The 20,116-nt window shown below is 35.5% G+C and overlaps 1 long non-coding RNA gene across 3 annotated transcripts in view; it reads right to left on the reverse strand.

Moving 5' to 3' along the window:
* LOC129526640 (uncharacterized) overlaps positions 1–20,116 on the reverse strand; it is a 145,996-nt gene that overhangs the window by 54,220 nt on the left and 71,660 nt on the right. For all 3 annotated transcript variants that reach the window (XR_008671346.2, XR_008671348.2, XR_008671347.2), the window contains one exon: positions 9,834–9,996. This is a non-coding gene — a long non-coding RNA (uncharacterized lncRNA). The remainder of the gene's footprint in view (positions 1–9,833; positions 9,997–20,116) is intronic.

The raw sequence follows: 20,116 nt of genomic DNA on the forward strand, positions 1-20,116 counted from the left end.
GAGGCCAGCATCATCCTGGTACTAAAACCTGGCAGAGACACACACACAAAAAGGAAAACTTCAAGCTACTGGTATAAAAACAGATGCAAAGGCCAATGGAACAGAATAGAGAGCCAAGAAATAATGCTACGCACCTAAAACCATCTGATCTTTGACAAGGCCAGCAAACACAAGCAATGGGGAAAGGACTCCTTATTTAATAAATGGTGCTGGAATAACTGGCTAGTCATTTGCAGAAGATCAAAACTGGACCTCTTCCTTACACCATATCCAAAAATCAACTCAAGATGACTTAAAGAGTTAACTGTAAAACCTAAAGTTCTGACAACCCTGGAAGGCAACCTAGGCAGTACCATTCTGGACATATGACCTGACAAAGAATTCATGATGAAGACATCAAATGGAATTGCAACAAAACCAAAAATTGACAAATGGGATCTAATTAAACTTAAGAGCTTCTGCATGGCCAAAGAAACTATCAAAATAGGAAATAAACTACCTGCAGGATGCGAGAAAATATTTGCAAACTATGCAGTGACAAAGGTCTAATATCCAGCATCTATATGAAACTTAAACAAATTAAGAAGCAAAAAACAAACAACTCTATTCAACCCCCTTAGAAAGTGGGCAATGGGCATGAACAGATACTTCTCAAAAGGAGACATATATACAGGTAACAAGCCTATGAAAAAATGCTCAACATCACTAATCAAGAGAAATGCAAATCAAAACCACAATGAGATACCATTTCACACCAGTCAGAATGGCTATTATTAAAAAGTTAAAAACTAACTGATTCTGGGGGGGTTGTGAGAAAAGGGAACTCATATATACTGCTGAAGGGAGTGTCAATTAGTTCATCCATTGTGAAAAGCAGTGTGGTGATTCCTCAAAAAGCTAAAAACAGAACTACCATTTGACCCAGCAATCCCATTACTGAGTATACACCCAAAGGAATATAAATATTTCTACCATAAAGCCACATGCACATGAATGTTCATTGCAGCACTATTCACAATAACAAAGACATGGATTCATCCTAAATGCCCATCAGTGGTAGACTGGCTAAAGAAAATGTGGTGCATATACACCATGGAATACTATGCAGCCACAGAAAAGAATGACATCATACCCTTAGCAGCAACATGGTGGAGCTGGAGGCCATAATCCTAAGCAAACTAAGACAGGAACAGAAGTCCAAATACCACGTGTTCTCACTTATAAATAGGAGCTAAACAATGAGAACACGTGGACACTAAGAGGTGAACAATCAACACTGGGGCCTACTTGAGGGTGAAGGGTGGGAGAAGGGAGAGGATCAAAAAATACCTATTGGGTACTACACTTATTACCTGGGTGACGAAATAATATGTGTATCAAACCCCTGTGACATGCAGTTTACCTATATAACAAACTCTGTACATGTACTCCTGAACCTAAAATAACATTTAAAATAAAAAAGAATTTAAATTTGATCATTCTGTACTAATAAAAAGCACATTTCTCCATGGGAATATGTTATCTACATTAATGTGATAAGTAATTCATAAGGAAAACAATGTCAGGACTAACGGAAACACATTAATAATTAATAGTTGGCAGTTGCTGCTTGATAGATCAAATAGGCAAAAATAAGAATATAAACAGTTTCAATTATGTAATTTAAAATGTTTGTAATAAATATTTACCAAGCTCATTACTCTCATGGTAGAAAATACACTTCCTTTTCAACTATCTAGATAGCTTTTCCTCAAAAATTAATTTCACAGCATGTGAAAAAGAAAAACTTATTCCCTAAAGGCATAAATTATGTACTATGTCTTATAATCACAGTGAAATAGAATAAGCAATTGCTAACAATGCATAAACAAACAAACATGTCAAACACCTTTCTTTGTAATCTAAAATTCTTCACCAGGACAAACTATAAATCACAAATGAGGAAAAAATACAGATATTTTGATACACAGGAACACAAGGATGATCAGTTAGAGTTACATGAGGAATTCTCCAGCAAACTCGGAGTTAACAATAAGGAAGAAGACAGCTCAAAATCACAGACTAATGAAAAGAAACCAGAGTGGCTGTTGGACAACAGGCCTTGAAAGCAATCACCCTCAATTAGAACAGTTGGCTCCAAAAAAACAGGAAATTATAAGCCCCAAATATCTTGATTCAGCCTTATTTAAAATTACCAGTGAAATTATGCATCACAAGGCAAAATGGTATTTAAACTAGAACCATAAAGATGAAAAATATTATTGACACAAACTTTTGTTTTAAAGGTGAAGGAGGTTGAAAAATTTACTTACAGGAATAAAAAGCCTTAGCCAAGAGGGCAAAGTTTCTGTATCATTTATATTTATATTTTATCTTGCCATCAAGAGATTTCGTTTTTATCCAGTCTGTTTACCAAGAGAAAAAAAGTGTTTCCAGTGATTTTCAAATAATCATCTCCCATGGATTGTAACCTGTGACCTTAGGACTGTGTATGTGTGTTATTGGAAACTGCACTTGTTGGAATGTTTTGTCCTTAAAACATGAATTGGCTCACCAACCTTGTGATAATTAATCCATCAACTATGTCCTCATGGATCTTATTAAAACTAATCTAACTAGTATAGAAACCATAGATTCTCCCGCAAATTAGAAAGTATATTTTTAGATTTTCTTATAAGACATTTTGCAAATAAAATAGATTTTATAACTCATTCATTTTTAAAATGCAAAGCAAAATATCTCATAGCTCCAAAAAATTATTGTCAAGAAGAAAGAAAGTGAATTCCAAGCAAAAAACAGAATAACTAAGACTCTGGATAATATTAGTGCATAGTGAAGAAAGCATATGTTTCTTCTGAAAGAAAGAAAAAAGAATAGCAAGTAGAAATTAAAGGAAAAATACAACTGTATAAGAAAGTCAGGTCTAATTATGAAGTAAACTAAGATGTGAATTAATTGTGAACATTCAATGGAATGCAAGAAAAGACATGGCTATTTGTTATTTGATGAAATGGACACAACTTTGGACTGATAGAGAAGGAAATGAAGTACCAGCATACTACTGGGCTCCATGAAGAACAATACTTATGTGGTTATAATACTGTATGTAAGCAACATAAATCTTAAGTTCAAATTATAGAATACATCTATAAGGAAATCACTCAGAAATTAAATGTAGTTACATAGCAAATTTTGACAACGTGAAATTAAAGATACAAGAGAGTATGGAAAGTGAAAAAAAAGTGTAGGGGCTATTTGCCCACACTAAAGCAGCCAAGAATTATAAGTTTAAGTATAATGCTTAAAGGTATAATGCAAACCAATGGAATGAGAAAAATAACTTCTAAAATTGGGATAAAGCCTTCATTCCAATATTTGGTTCCTCTGGCATAATAACCAATGATAATCTTCTAGGGATAAAATCTACAGTAATCAAGACATTGTGATATTAGCATAAGGTTAAACATATATGTAATGAAACAGGAGAGAGCCCAAATATACAGATGCTCCTGTATAAATTTAACTGTTTTTCAACAAAGGTTCCAGGCCATTCAATGGGCAAATGATAGTCTTTTCATAAATCATGCTAAAATAATTGGACAACTACATATAAAAACAACGTAGGCCCTTATCATTGTACACAAGAATTAACTTTAAGTGGCTCATAAACCTGAAGATAAGAGCTAAAACTGTACAACTTCTATAAGAAAACAGAAGAAAATCTTTTTGATCTTGGGTCAGAAAAAAGATTTCTTTGACACAACACAAGAAAAGCACAATCTGTAAAAGAAAAAATTGATAAATAATCTGCATCAAAATTAAGAACGTCTGTTCTTTGAAAGACAATGTTAAGAATATGAAAATAGAAACTATAAGAAACTATATTCGTAAATTGTCTGCTGGTAGCAAACTCATACCTAGCATATACAAATAACTCCTATGATTCAATAATAAGACGCAACCTAATAAAATTACACCAAACATTTAAATAGACACTTCATCAAAGAGGATATATGCACAGCACATAGACACATGAAAAGGTGTTTGCCATCATTTGTCATAAAAGAAATACAAATTAAAGCCATTGGATACTCCAACACACACTAGAATGTATAAGATTTAAGAGTCTGCTATACCAAGTGTTAGCAAAGATGTGGACTAACTGAAGCTCTTGTACATTTGTTGTGGGAGTATCAAATAGTATAGATGCTTACCGAAAACTTCTGGTAGTTTCTTTAAAACTTCACTTACCATATGACCCAGAAATCCAACACCTAAGTATTTACTCAAAAGAATTTAAAATATATGTCCACAAAAGATTTATACAAGAATGTTTATAGCAGGTTTATTCATAATAGTCAAAAACCAGAAACAATGCAGATGCCCATCAGCTGATGAATGGATAAACAAATTGTGGTATATCCATGCAACAGAATACTACCAGCAATAAAAATAAGTGAACTACTGATACACACAACAGAGCAACAGATGATTCTTAAAGTCATACAGAGCTAAAGAAACCAGACACAAAAAACTACATATTGTGTAATTCGTTTTATAGGAAATATTAGAATATTAAAAAACAAAAGTAACAAAAAGTATAAAGGTGGGTGTCAGGGATGGGGTGGAGGAGGGGATCAATTGCAAAGGGGCACAAAGAAATTTTCCTGAGGTGATGGAAATGTTCTATATTCTGATTGCACCAGCAGTTGTAGGACCATAGACATTCAACAAAACTAATCAAACTGTACACTAAATTGGTTAATTTTATCATATGTAAATTATACCCCAACAAAGTTGATTCTAAAAAAAATGGAAGTGAATGCAGAAGCAGGCCTTATGGGTAGTAGATCATTGTTTCTTATCATTTGTATGTCTATATTTTTATTTCCATGGGCATGCATGACATCGGCTTAAAAAAAATTAGGCCAGGTGTGGGGGCCCATGCCTGTAATCCTAGCACTTTGGGAGGCCAAGGCAGGCAGATTGCTTGAGTCTAGGAGTTCAAGACCAGCTTGGGAAACATAGCAAAACCTTGCCTCTACAAAAAATATGAAAAATTACCTGGGCATGGTGGCACACACTTGTGGTCCCAGCTACTCTGGAAGCTGAGGTGGAAGGATCACCTGAGCCCAGGAGGTCAAGGCTGCAGTGAGTTGTGGATGCTGCCACTGCACTCCAGCCTGGGCAACAGAGTCAGACTCTGTCACAAAGAAAAAAAATTAAAAGAAAGGGGAAAAAATTGAACTTTAACCAGAATAACTTGGACCTTAATATGGTCAACACAATTTGTGTTTTATTTCAGTAAGAAAATAAAATATTCCCCCCAAAACACCCCATAATGTAAAAGTCTCATTCACAAGGGCAAAAACAACCCATATGAAAAAATCTTCCCGAGCGCCATGAAGAAAACTGGACTAATGTAAAGATACAGTTACAAGACAATCACAAGTTGCTTTTTAAAAAACTGTACAATATAGTCCTAATGTTCGTCTGGAAAAATGAATATGCATAAATAGTCAAGAAATGCCTGGATAAATGATTTCTGTCTCACAGAACAAGGATGTTATGTTTTTTAAAAATTATTCTACTGTCTGTGATTTAATATCACGCCCTTATTTGGTGGATTTATATGTGTTTATAGCAATCCTCAGCTAAGTGATCTTGGTTTACAATGGTTCTTAGGGAGGAATACTGACTTTATACTGGGCAGGATTCTTCCAAATTCATTCTCTCATTACAACATGAGATTTGGATAAACTGCATTTACTTAATGGGCTCAAATTTTAAATATTTAGTTTGTGAACTAGATGACTGTGGAAGGTCAACTTATATATTCTGGAAGATAGAGAAGGCCTTGTTTGAACAAACCTAGAATGTGCAAATTTGTTTGTCAATATAGCCAAAATCTCCTTCAAATAATGGGAGTTTAAGAGTTTATGAATCAATCTGAACAGCTTGCTGATGATCATTTAATAGACCGTGTGGGAAATTGAGTTTACTTCAAATTTATGAACTGATGGAGCTATTCCCTATAATGATTAACAATGAGTCATAGAAGAAACCAAGGGTCATTCTCAGGCACATGCGCCTAATGTCAGGTGTGGAGAGAGTGAGAACAGTTGTAGAAGAGGGAAAGGCCTCATGACATCTGTTAGCTAATTTTCATTTTTAAAGTGAAGACACAGACTGGAAAAATTTTAAGGTGAACTTAGTACCTAAAACATCTCCAAAATGGGTGCTTTGTGAAAAGCCTGGGTCACAGTCCCCAAAAGATTATTATTAATGTAAGAAAGCAATAACTCAGAGGAAGCTGTAATAATATCACAATATGTTTACTTAATTTGGGGGCTCAGAATATAAGTGCGGGGAACATAGGGTGGTTGAACACATTTCTCTGATAATTAATGTTTTTACCTGAAAAACACATCATACACACATTCCAAGGCCCAGATGTGAAACACTTAGATAGGTACTATATAAAAGTAACTGAAGCAAATATAATAGCAGATGCTTAAACAGAAAGAAGACATAGAACTGATCTTCCAAAAGTGACTTTTGGAACACAGTCAACATTAAGCATGTTCAAAAGGAATAATTAATGAAATGAATGTTATTTACTTAGAGTTTGTTCAATAAATATTTGTCCCAAAAATGTTGACTGAGCATCTGTTATATGCAGGGACTGCAGTAAATACCTTAAAAACACAACCTCATTCCAACCACAAGAATCCAATCAGAGAGGTAAGTAGTATTATTTTCCATATTTTATACAAAAAGAAACCAAACATAACAACAAGTGTAACAATCCATCCAAGTTCACACCACCAATTAGCAGTGGAGTTGGAATTCAAACCCAGGTATTCTGGTACAAAGAATACAAGCATTGACTGCTAAGCTGAAAAATATTATTAGGTCAAATCCAACCTATTCTATGAATAATTGTTTTAAAATCTGAACAAATATAGCATAAAAATGTAAGGTTTTCAAATTTTGTTTTTTGAACAAAAAATAAATTTTTGTTAAACATTTCTAATAATAAACCTTTTGGGTTAATGTCTCATGTAGAATAACCAGAAAATGACCCAAAGCTCCTTCTGCTCCTTTTTACAAAGAAATGTTATTTAAGAAATATCAATCAGCCCATAATTATTAAGTTATCATTTCTGCACTTTGGTACCACAGTTCATCCCTAAATTAGACACTGCAAAGAACATATATACACTAAGAGGAATTTATAATCTAAAATAAGAGGAAACAAATATACAGTCATGCATCACTTAACTGGGACACATTCTAAGAAATGAGTTGTTAGGGGATTTCATCATTGTGTAAACATCAGAGTGTACTTACACAAATTTAGTGTTGCCTATTACACACCTAGGCCATACGGTATAGCCTATTGCTCCTAGATACAAACATGTATAGCATGTTATTGTACTGAATACTGTAGCAATTGTAACACAATGGTATTTATGTATCTAAACACATCTAAACATAGAAAAGGTACAGTAGAAATACAATATGAAAGACAAAAAAATGGCAGTCTACATAAGGCACTTACCAGGAATGGAGCTTGCAGAACTGGAAGTTGCAGTCATTTAGTGAGTGAGTGGTGAGTGAATGCTAAGGCCTAGGACATTATTGTATATTGCTGTAGACTTTATAAACACTGTACACTTAGACTACACTAAATTTATAAAAAAGTTTTATTTATTCAATAATAATTAACCTTCCTTAATATAACTCTTTTACTTTATAAACTTTCTAATTTTTGTAAACTTTTTGACCCTTTTGTAATAACACATGGCTTAAAACACAAACACATTATACAGCTGTCCAAAATGTTTTATTTGTTTATAATATTATTCTATAAGCTGTATTCTATTTTTAGTTTTTTTTGTTTTACATTTGAAACCTTTTGTTAAAAATCAAGATACAAACACACACATTAGCCTAGGCCTACACAGGGTCAGGATCATCAATATCACTGTCTTCCACTTCCACATCTTGTCCCACTGGAAGGCCTTCAAGGGCAATAGCACACATGGAGCTGTCATCTCCTGTGATAATAACGCCTTCTGGAATTCCTCCTGAAGGACCTGCCTGAGGCTGTTTTACAGTTAACTTTCTTTTTATAAGTAGAAGGAGTGCATTCTAAAATAATGATAAAAGATATGGCAGAGTAAATACATAAGCCAGTATCATAGTCATTTATTATCATTATCAAGTATTGTGTACTATGCGTAACTGTATGTGTGACACTTTTATACAACTGGAGGCACAGGTTTGTTGACACTAGCATCACCACAAACACATAGGTAATGCATTAGACTACCATGTGAGGACAACTACAATGTCACTAGGCAACAGGTATTTTTCAGCTCCATTATAATCATATGGGATCACCATCATACCATGTGGTTCATTGTTGACTGAAACGTTGTTATGTAGCACATGACTGTACATGAAATGATTAGAAATGACACTGGAAATAATTGTCTAAATGGTCTGCCTAAACAGCTGGCGAATACAACTGGATACAAACAGCACCTTGTATAGAACAGTGATTCTCAAAGTGTGGTCCAAGGAAGCCTGGGAATCCCCAAAACTCTTTCAGGAGGTCCTCAGGATCAAAGTCATTTTCTTAAAGTTTAATTCTCATTCCGTTATGAGCATAGAGAGGTATTTTCCACTGCTGTGTGGTTGGAATGTGAACTCCTAATTTTCCCAATCCCCACCAAGTGGTAAATCTTAGGGTAAAACCACAGTACTGGTTGGGCTCTCAAAGTTCATTAAAATGGTCTCTGCACAGCTGTGCACACACTTCAAAATCTGTGATAGCAAATGCTCTTATCTTCTCTAGTGGTTCTCCAATTTGAATGTGCTGGAGAGGTTGTCAAAACATATTGCTGAGCCCCATTCCCAGATATCCTGATTCAGTATGTCTATGGTGAGTGCTGAGAATCACTGTTCTCAGCTGTAGGCCAACCAGACTCTCACCCCTGTCCATCTGGAGGGGCCTCAGATGGTAAAACAGAGTGTGTGACCTATTCTAACCTATTCAACTTCTCATGGTTTGTCCTGAGACATTGTTCTTTCAAAGCTCTCTGCCTGGATACAACTGCTCTCACGTAAGTAGTCATGGAAAAGCTTTTGAAACATTTGGCTTTAAAGTTCTTTCTAGAAGTTCACACATTGGAAACATTAGTTGAAGTTGGACAGTTTAGTCTTGAAATGATTCATCGGAACTGTAAAGTTATGCAGGTGAAGCCCTTGGAGCATAGGCAAATATCTGGGAGACACCCTCAATCCTGTTTCAGTCTGTAAAAGAGGTAAGTGTTTCAACAAAAATATGATCTGTAGTTGCTAAGGATATGCTTTCTGCAATACTCTAAAGCATGTGCTGCACCCATCGAAATTCTATGAGGCAGAGAAGTCTTTGAGGTCCTGTTGTCCTAACAGAACACTTGCCAGTATCCTGACAGAATTAGGAAGTCACTTTGAGCTGCCCTCCAGACAGGAGCGCACACAAAGGAAGGCTTCATCTGAAATCCTAAGCAAAGAAAAGTGAAGTGAGGAAAGTGGAACATTAAATTTCAGAACTGGCAAGTAGCAACAGTTTGCAACCTTCAAGATATTTAACTAAGAGTTGAAATTTCACAAAAGTATGGTTTTGACAACTAAATGCCCCCCAAGGGTGAAGATTGTTCCTGGAAAAAAAATCTAAAATGCAGTTATTTAACCCAGGTTATTGGCCACTAAAATCACATACGCCAAAATTCGGGAGAGAAAAAATAGTCTGAAGAAAAGAGAGAAAGAAGAGAACTTACCTTGGTAGAAGGAACGCCCTCATTCTTTAAATGGACTGTAGTCATAGAGCCATTTTTCTTGGGTCTCTCCTTAGTGATGTGTCTTGACTTGTGTCTCTTCTTAGCATTTCCATTGAGAGATCTTCCTTCTCTAACTCCTTTAGCTTTCTATAAAGCTTTTAGCCTTCAAGCAATGACATTTTGCTTTCAATTTTTTATATTTATCTTTTCTTAGATCTGAAAATCTCAGTTGTTTCTAAACCAAGAACTTTGCAAGGATTCCAAAGCCACTCAGGGCTTGTTCATTAAATTCACCCAAGCTTGTTCACCAGGAGACCATAAGGTGCCTGTGAGGTAAAACATAATCTATGAGATGTTTTGGGAGGAAAGGATGATGCAACTGATGTGGATTTTGCCCCAGAAGGGTCTTATAAGTGGTTTGGTTGAAGAAATAAGTTACCTATGTGTATGATGATGAAATACAAGTGATTCTTGCTGCAAGAGAGGTAAACATAGGTGCAATGAGAGTTGAGGGATGGGAGTGGAGGTCACCAAAGACTTTGAGAAAGAGGGTACATCTAAACTGAGCTTTGGAGAATAGTGAAGTGCAGAGATAATGGTGGTAGGGGATGCAGTGAGGGGTGGTCCTGCATAGCTGAAATTTCAGTTTTGCCAGATTTGTCTGTGACAGTGTGCATGTGCAATGCAAATACAGCCAATGCCCCCAGAGTCTCCCTGTGAGTCAGATCATCTTATTTATATAGCAGTCCCCAAAAATATTCTTTTAAAATTTCAGTAACTTTGTCTGGAAGTATCTGGGAAGGTTTTTTCTCTCTTTACTGGATATTCAATTTCCTACTGTGAAATCCAATGCACCAGAAGTCAATCCATGTTTTTGCCTTGTTTGGAATAAATTATTGAAAAGATCCATGCTGAGATTTATATTACTTGTATACAAACATTGCATTTGAGATGGGAAAGCCTACTACAAATCTGGCTGGATCTATACTCTTTTCGGAGAATAACGGAGAAATCATCCCAATGTAAATGTAATATCTTCAGGTCTGCCTCAGCTATGCATTTACAGTTGAATGGTTTGAAATTCTCTATCATAGAGGAAAAACACTTGAATGAAAAAGAAGAGAGGAACAGATTTTTTAAAAAGGGAGGAAAAATACAACAAGATCAAGAAGAAATTTGGAAATGAGGTAAGCATAAAAGGAGTCAGGGAGAGATGGAGAAGGGGAGATAGGGTTGGATGACAAGAAACCGTTTTAAAACAACACAAACCCTCTGCCTGCCCCTATAGTGGAAAGTGCCATGGACTCTTCTAGGTTTCTCCCCATGGGTACACCCATTATCAGGACTCCAAATAATCTGTCTGGCCCAGCCTTTGGCATTCCTGTCCTGTGGGATAGAGGGAAGACAGACACAAAATGCATGGGCTGGAGGAGGCGATGCATGCCAGAGGCGCCTGCGAGGATTGGGGGAAACAGACCACTCTGGTCCAAGGAGCCAGACACCTGTGTAAACTGCAGGAAGCTGAAAGGAGCCCAGCTGAGCTGATGGAGACACCACATGCAGGCGGTTTTCAGAGTCAAAGTCACACAGAGACAAAGGCGCATGCACACACACACACACACACACTCACTCAGGGAAATAAGTAAAGGCAGGCTGACCCAGAAAGGGGCAGAGAAACATTGAGGGGAAAAAGAAACATTCAGATGGGGAAAATGTATCCCCCAAAAAAGTATCTCAAGGGACATGACTATTTCTAAATGCCCTTGTTTCGCATTTTCATATAGATGTACTTGCTATGTCAAAAAAGTCTAAGTGACACCTTTCAGTAGGTTAACAGCACCCAGTTAATTAAACTTACTAATTTGTCAAATGTCTGGACAGATGAGAGGTTACATAAGCAACATCTATGAGTGTTTTATAATATACCTATGGACAGGCCCTGCCCGTGGCCTACTGAATCAGAATTTCAGAGCATAAGGGCTAAATCACAGGTAATATTGACACCCACTCCCTCTTAAGGGCTACTGAGAGATTGGGAGTGGATTGCATTTCGTTTAAAGAAACACACAGCCTGTCTCTGGGAGATGAAACTGTTAACCTGCTTTGTGTTTTAATCCATTTATGCTGGAGGTTGGAAATCTTTTGTGTGAAAAATCAGACCTTGGCGATGACCCTGAGCCGTAGGAGATACATAACTCCCACAAGCTTAGTGTTCCAAAAATGGAACACTAGGCATAAATGGGCTAAAAGGAACACTTAAAATGCACACACAAACATACAGAGGGGAAAAAGATAATAAAAGGATCTCGAAATTTGAATTCTTAGAAAAAGAATATACAATATCAACAAGTTAACTCCAAGGACTTTCACAAATGCCCTAATTTAATATCATTAAAGTGTAGTAATTCTCATCTCAGAATATTTATTCTCATATTTTGGGTTACCCTGAGCATATTACAAGAAAGTGCTTTCCAAAGTGTGATTTGTGGTGTACTAATACCCTAGAAGCTCTTTGGGGGAAAAAGTTAAAGGAAATGGAGAACTCTACGTATTTTTTCCCAGCATCCCCACACATATACCAATTACCACAATCCAATCTGTATTAGCAGCTAAGACATTTTTTAAAACTTATTTAACTTTATTTTAAAAAGTATTTTCCAAACTTATGTGTCCATAGAATCAGTTTTCAATATAATGCCTATGAGTATCATGAGAAACTAGTGTTACAAGGAATTCACTTTTTTAAAAGCACTAGATTCTTGTATCAAAACAGGTAACTGGTCACCAACCAAAGCTTCCTTATTTTTTAAAGAGACAAAGCCAATGATTTATAAAATTATCATTAGAGAGTATAGCAAACACATAAGCCTATGTTAAAAGCAAATGTGCTATTAGATTGGTACAAAATTGATGGTAAGAACGACAACTACTTTTGCACCAACCCCAGCATTCAGTATTTTCCATATGCTAAGTTCCTGGCCCACCTTAGGTGAAGATCAAACTAAATTATTTTCTAGTACATTAAAAAAAACAAAAACAAAAAAACAAAGCAAAACAAAAATGCTCCCTGAGGAATCTGAGCTAAACACAGCTCATGGGCATATAAGACCAGAAGATACTTCCGACTGATGTCCAGAGGTAAATTTTAAGCTAAGGACTGACTATAGTGAAAGCCACTAGTAGGAAAGTTAACTCGGATGAGCCTCTTCTCGGATGGTCAAGGATGCCCTGCTGCCTGTGCAGGTGTTGTCCAGGGAGGAATCTGGCCCTGGGCCCTTCACATCACAGCCTGTCCTGATCCCTTCCATAGAGCCAGCACACAGGAGGATGACTGGAGATAAGTCACGTTAGCTATTGGTGAAAACACTGAGTTGATTCGTAACTGCATAATTCACCAGCTCATACACATCGGTGACATAAGCAATGCTAGCTTGATAGAAAGGCCTTCAGAGAGTCTCTGAATGTGGGGTAAATCTGGTTTCAGCAAGGAACTCAGGATGTTAGACGGAAGTCTCATGAGGGGAATTGGGAAGATGGAAAGTTAACAAGAAAGGTCAGAATATACAAGCTTTTATTTCTAGATCTAATGAGCCTAAGTGGTGGTGGGGGTGGGGAACTCTATAAGTCATTTCTGAGTGGCGTACATAAATGGTACTGTAAAATGAGCAAATAAAATAATTTTTAATTGGGCTTTTCATTATAGCGGGCAGCTTTTCCACACGGTTTTGGAGCCAGTGGTTGCTAGGAAATATGACAGAATGAGGAAGTGAACTGTAAGTGATATTTGGGGTGTGTGCAAGATAGGGAGGGGTGGGCAAGATGATCTCATGTAACTAAATGTAACTAAATACATTTCTTGTCCATGGTTGATTTGGCACCATTTTAAATCTTTATTTTGAAATTTCCAAAGCACATCTCTCTAACTTGGTTTTAGAATATGAAACCTAATATGCATTCTTTTAAAACTCAGTGTCCACACCGTGGATGGTGGTGATGAGGGAGAACAATTCAGCAAGAAAATAATAAAAATTTCCATTGGGTGGTTTATCCGGTCAAGGTTCTGTTCACTAAGTCTCAGTTTTCCTAATAGAAACAGGTGTGGTTTTATTCTGAAATAAAAATATCGAATAATCTTCTAAGAGCGACAAAGCTACGTACTGTGGCTTGGTAATTCTTACTGCCCGCATTCTTTCCCAAAACCTCTCCTCTGTTCCACTCCTGAATATTTCAGCAGAGCACTAAGCCCACAGCTGGGGGAATCAGAGCATAACAGCTGACTCCTCTGGGTGCTAAGAAAAATAACAACCACCGCCACCACCACCACCATCTCAGGAATGGAAATGTGATGCTGGTTTTCGAGGCATTCTCTGTGTGAAATATGCCACAGACACTGACCTACATGTAGTTCTCCCACATGGTCTCATGAGCTGTCAGAAGCGTTCTTGCTAAGGAGAGGGATAAAGTTTGTATTTCTTTTGAATTCATTGCGTTACCCAAACTTACATTTGAGAAGAGTGAAACTGTAAAGAAGTATATATATTGATTTGTATAATATTTGTTTGGGAAATATTATTAACTATACTAGGAAAATCACAAAGAAGTATGTATAAGATCTGATTTTGTTAAGAGTATCCTTTTCTCCATGAAAAATATATTATATGTAATAAGCCACTAAAATGACAGCCACTATGCATCAGTTTTTATTGAGGTATCAATAGGACAGATTCAGAGTGAATGTAAGAGAGGCCTCCATAATTTCTGACTTTAGAAATGAAATGGTCAAATATTAGCTTCATAATTCTAAGTCACTAGCCAAAGGGCCCCTTACTCACATCTAAAATATAAAGGGGTCAGATAGTGAAGAGAGTTTTCAAGTAGATAATTCTTTCTATGGTTGTTGCTGAGCTTCAAGTGTCCCTTACCCAAAAGGAGGGGAGTTAGGATATGCTACCTCCTTCACCTCCATCCATGTGAGGATTGACTTCCATGAGATCACTTAGAGAGATGTAAATATATTCCTTATTTTGGGGGGAGCACAGAATAACTAACATGCCCTGAGAATGTTAAGATGCCCTGATGCATTGGGATGGAAATAGCTGCATTAGAGTTAGTCTGTACTCCCAGAATTTGTTGGGGAAAAGCGTGGACCAGAGGTGGACCACATCTGGGAGCAAGCCAGGAAAGGGTTGTCTAGGGTCCTGTAAAATAAAAGCTGCTGAGCAACCTTGTCCAACCCATGGGCCACATGTGGCCCAGAAAGGCTTTGAATGAGGCCCAGCACAAATTCGTAAACTTCCTTAAAGCATTATGAGATATTTTTGCAAATTTTTTAGCTCATCAGCTATCATTAGTGTAGTGTATTTTACGTGTGGTCCAAGACAATTCTTCTTCCATGTGCCCCAGGGAAGCCAAAAGATTGGACACCCCTATTCTAGAGGTACAGAGGGACTGAGCACCAAGAAGCTGAAGGTAGACATTGGATTTCTAGAAGTGGTATAAGCAAACCTCCCCAATAGAACTACATACAGTCCTCAATGATGGAAATCTCCAAATGACTGCAAAAGGGGGGAAGAAGGAGTCAGCCTTAACTAACATGACACACTAGAACATTTTCAAAATTGAAAATGGGTGCTATAATAATTATTGTGGGATGGTAAATATAAAAAAGCACTGCCCCCATGCAAACTGGAAAGAATCGTCATCCTAATTTTAACTATCTGCTGCTTAGACAGCCTCATGCCAAATGACAACACAATCTTGCTATTTAAGATTTTGCCCTTTCCCCCTTGACTAGATTAGGTAGGGATGAGGACTGTTATGAGAAAAAAATAAACTGCAAGTGAAAAATAGGACTGCAACCCTTATTCCCAAGAGTTATTCAATTTTCTGTTATTTAGTTTTAAAACTTAAGGGGATTTTTAATTTAATGTTTTGTTATTAATTTCTAATTGTACTGTAGTATATTTAGAGAATGTGGTCTGCATGATGTGGATTAATTGAGGCTTTTTGGTGGTTTAGTACAAAGTATACTTTTGTAAATGCTGCATGTATGCTTGAAAACAAGTAGTAGTCTCTATTTGCTGGAGTTGAATTCCACATGCATCCAGTAGCTTACATTTACCCATTGTATTCTGGGGGGTCTTAAAAATTTCTGTTTGTTTTTCATATGCTTTAATTTATTATTTCCTGAGCGGTATGTATTAAGACCAGCTAAAATTTCTGATTGATTTCACTCTGTAGTTCTGTCAATTGTTGCTTATATATTTTAAGACTACATTGTTAGGAGCATGTACATTAATGGTAGATATGTCATAAAGAACGTCTTAAAAGTAGCCAGGGAAAAGCAGAGTTTCTTCAAAGAAATAGTCAATAGACTGAGAGCTGACAATAATGGAAGCCGCAAAAGTAGAATATATTTAAAGTACTGAAAAAATAACTTAACATAGAATTTTATATGCAGTGAAATTATGTTTCAAGATGAGGATAAAAGAATTTTTAGACAATAAAATTAAGAGAACTTTGTTACCAACATCCCTGAACTAGAGGAAATTCTAAAGATATATCCCCAGCAGAATGAGAATACTCCTAGATGGAAGGCCTTAGATGTAAGAAGGAATAAATAGCAGAGTACTAAAAACGTGTCAATTGAAACAAACATTGAGACGATAAAGAATAATAATAATATCATGTAGGGTTATAAAGAAGATAGCATTAAAATATATTAATTCAATAGCACTTATGTTGGGAGAGCCTTCATCAGAGAAAAAGTATTACAAGATTCTTGTATTATTAAGAAGGATAATAAATATATTAACAAAATTGTATTTATAAGTTAAAAATAAAAGTTAAAAACTTCAGGGTAACTCATAAAGGAATTAAAATATAACGTTTCCAAATTCATAACAAAAAAGATATTCAATCGCCCCAAAAGCAAATGAGGCGAGAAAGAAATTAGAAGAGGAGGGGAAAATAGAGAGCAAAAAATGAGAAGCCAGAAGTTAAAGAGACATCAGAATTTAGGAAGGAGGAAGTAATCTGAGAGGTAACAAAACTCAATGAAGTTGAAAAAAAACAGCAAAAATCAATGAATCAAAGAAGTGGTTCGTTTAAAAGGTAATAAAAGTCCCACCAGTAAGACTGACAAAGAAGAAAGAGAAGACACATATTGCAAATGTCAGAAGTAAAACAATGGTTATCACTTTAGACCCAAATTAGACAACTTAGAAGAAATAGACTAATTCCTAGACAAGTATGAAACATCACAATTTGCCAAGAGGAAATAGATAATTTTAATAGACCAATAGCTATTAAGAAAATTGAATTCATAATTTTAAAACTCCCAGAAATCTCTAAGTCCAGATGACTTCCATGGATAATTCTACCAAAAGTTTAAATGAAAATTAACACTAATTCTACACAATCTCTTCCAGAAAACAGAGGAGGCTGACTCTTCTGAACTCCTTCAGTGATCCGTGCATTACCTTGATATCAAAACCAAAGATGCTACACACACACATACACACACACACACACACACACACACGTGATCTACAGGTAAACATCCCTCATGAATATGGATGCCAAAATTCTTAATAAAGTATTAGCAAATAGAACTGAGAAATATATGAAAATAATTATATATGACCAGTGGGGTTTATCCAGAAATGTAAGCTGCTTCACTACTTGAAAATTAATCAATGTAATCTACTATATTAATTGGCTAAAGAAGAAAAATCATTTGATAATATCAATCTACACACAAAAAAATTTTAGCAAAATCTAACACCCACTCATGATTTTAAACATTTCAGAAAAATAGCAATAGAGAGAGATTCCTCAACTTGATAAGGAGCACCTACAAAAAAGCCTACAGCCTATGTTGTACTTACTGGTGCAAGACTGAATGCTTTCTCCTCGAGATTGAGAACAAAAGAAGGATCCTCTCTCATCATTTTTATTCAGCACAGCGATGAAAGTTCTATCCAGTGCAGTCAGGCAACAAAAGGAAATAAAAGGTACACGGAAATCAAAGGAAGAAATAAGAGTGTCTCTACTTAAAGAAGACATGATTGTCTACATAGAAAATTGAAAGGAATCTTTAAAAAATATATATTCCTGGGAGTAATAACTGAGTTCAGTAAGGATGCAAGATATAAAATAAATAAACAAAAATTGGTTGTGTTTCTGTATATTAGCAATAAACACATAGCTAATAAAATTAAAAATATAATACCATTTACAGTAACTCAAAATAAAGAGACCCTTAGGAGTAAATCTGACAAAACAGGTTTTGAACTTACATGTGGAAAACTGTAAAATGTTGATGGAAGAAATAAAAAGACCAACATAATTGAAGAAATAGTCCATGTTCATGAATTGGAAAACTCAGTACAGTAAAGATATCAATTCTCCCCAAATTCAAATATGGATTAAACATAATTTCTATGAAAATTTCAGCAAAAAAGTGTAGGTATAAACAGGACTATTATAAAAATTTATATTAAAAGGCAAAGAAACCAAACAACTAAAACAATTTTGAAAAAGGAGAATAAAGCGGGAAGAATCACTACCTTATTTCAAGACTTATATAGCTACAGTAATCTTACATAGCTGTAGTAGTCAACACTGTGGTATTGGAAGAGAGACAGACATGTAGGTCAATGGAATAAAATAACCCAGAAAGAGACTTATAAAGTATGGCCAACTGATTTTTGATGAAATTGCAAAAGCAATTCACTGGATAATCTTTTCAACAAACGGTGCTGGAGCAGTTGGATATCCATAGGCAAAAATAAATAAATAAAGATTAACCTAAATCTCATCTATTACTTGGAAATTATTAATAACTTGAAATGGATCATAAATTAAATATAAAACATTTTTAAATAAAACTTTTCAAAGATAATATAGGAGAAAATCTTCTGGACCTAGGGCTTGATGAAGAGTTCTTAGACATAACACCAAAAGCGTGATCCATTAAAGAAAAAATTGGTAAACTGGACTTCATCAGAATTAAAATATTTTGGTAAGACTCTGTTAAGAGGAAGGAAGACAAGCTATGGACTGGGAGAAAATATTAGTAAACAACCTATCTGACAAAAGACTAGAATCTAAAGTATATAAAGAACTCCCCAATTCAATATAAAACATCCAATTAGAAAATGGACATAAGACATAAAAAGTCATTTAACTAAAGAGTATAGATGAATGACAAATGCACACATGAAAAGATGTTCATCACTGTTCATGGAAGTGCAAATTAAGACCACAATGGGATAGCCCTATTCGTCTCTTAGAACAGCTAAAATAAAAAATAATGCCAATTCTAAATGCTGATGGGTATGCAGAGAAAATGGATCCCTCATACATTTTTGGTGGAAAATAGTTTGAAAGTTTCTTTTTAAAATAAATATATAGTTATCATACAGCCCAGAAATTGTACTCCTGGGCATTTACTTAGAAAAATAAAAGCTTATATCTGCACAAAAATCTATATATGACTGGTAATAGCATATTTATTTGTAATAGTAAAAATTTTCCTCAATAGGTGAATGGTTAAACAAACTGCAGTATATTCACACCACAGAACACTACTCAGAATGAAAAGGAACAGACTATTGATGCATGCAATGACTTAGCTAGATCTTGAGGTTGTGCTGAGTAAAATAAGCCCTCAACAGGTTACATACAGTATTATTGCATTTACATAACACTCTCAAAATGACAGAATTTTAGTGATGGAAAAAAGTTATTGATGGCCAGGGCTAGGGATGGTAGAGGAAAGAAAGAAAAGTGAGTGTGATGAGAATTTTGTCATGGTGGAATAGTTCCGTATCTTAATTGTGGTGCTTACACAAATCTATACATGTAACAAAATATCATGGAACAACACATAAACTATCAATACTAAATGGTTTTGATATTGTACTATATGTTCGATGAGACCATTGGCAGAAACTGGCTGATGAGTACTTGGGACTTCTCTGTACTCTCTTTGCAATTTCTTGTGACTCTATAATTATTTCAAAATAAAAATGTTCCAAAATTCATGAGGATGATAAACTCCAAAGTACAACATTGATCTCAGATCTAATGAACAGTATAGAAAAGATGAAGAAAAGAAGACAGTGTTAGTCAAAAATGTTAACCAAATCATGCGTTTTTCCTCTGGTCAAACTTAAAAAAAAGAGAATGCTTTAAGAACATAATTCGTTTTTTTTTTTTAACTTCATGGGTGCTGCATTTTAAAGTAAAAGTACTTTTAGTTAAATATTAACCAATTT

This window comes from Gorilla gorilla, chromosome 15 (genome assembly GCF_029281585.2).
Source record: "Gorilla gorilla gorilla isolate KB3781 chromosome 15, NHGRI_mGorGor1-v2.1_pri, whole genome shotgun sequence".
NCBI classification, from domain to species: Eukaryota; Metazoa; Chordata; class Mammalia; order Primates; family Hominidae; genus Gorilla; species Gorilla gorilla.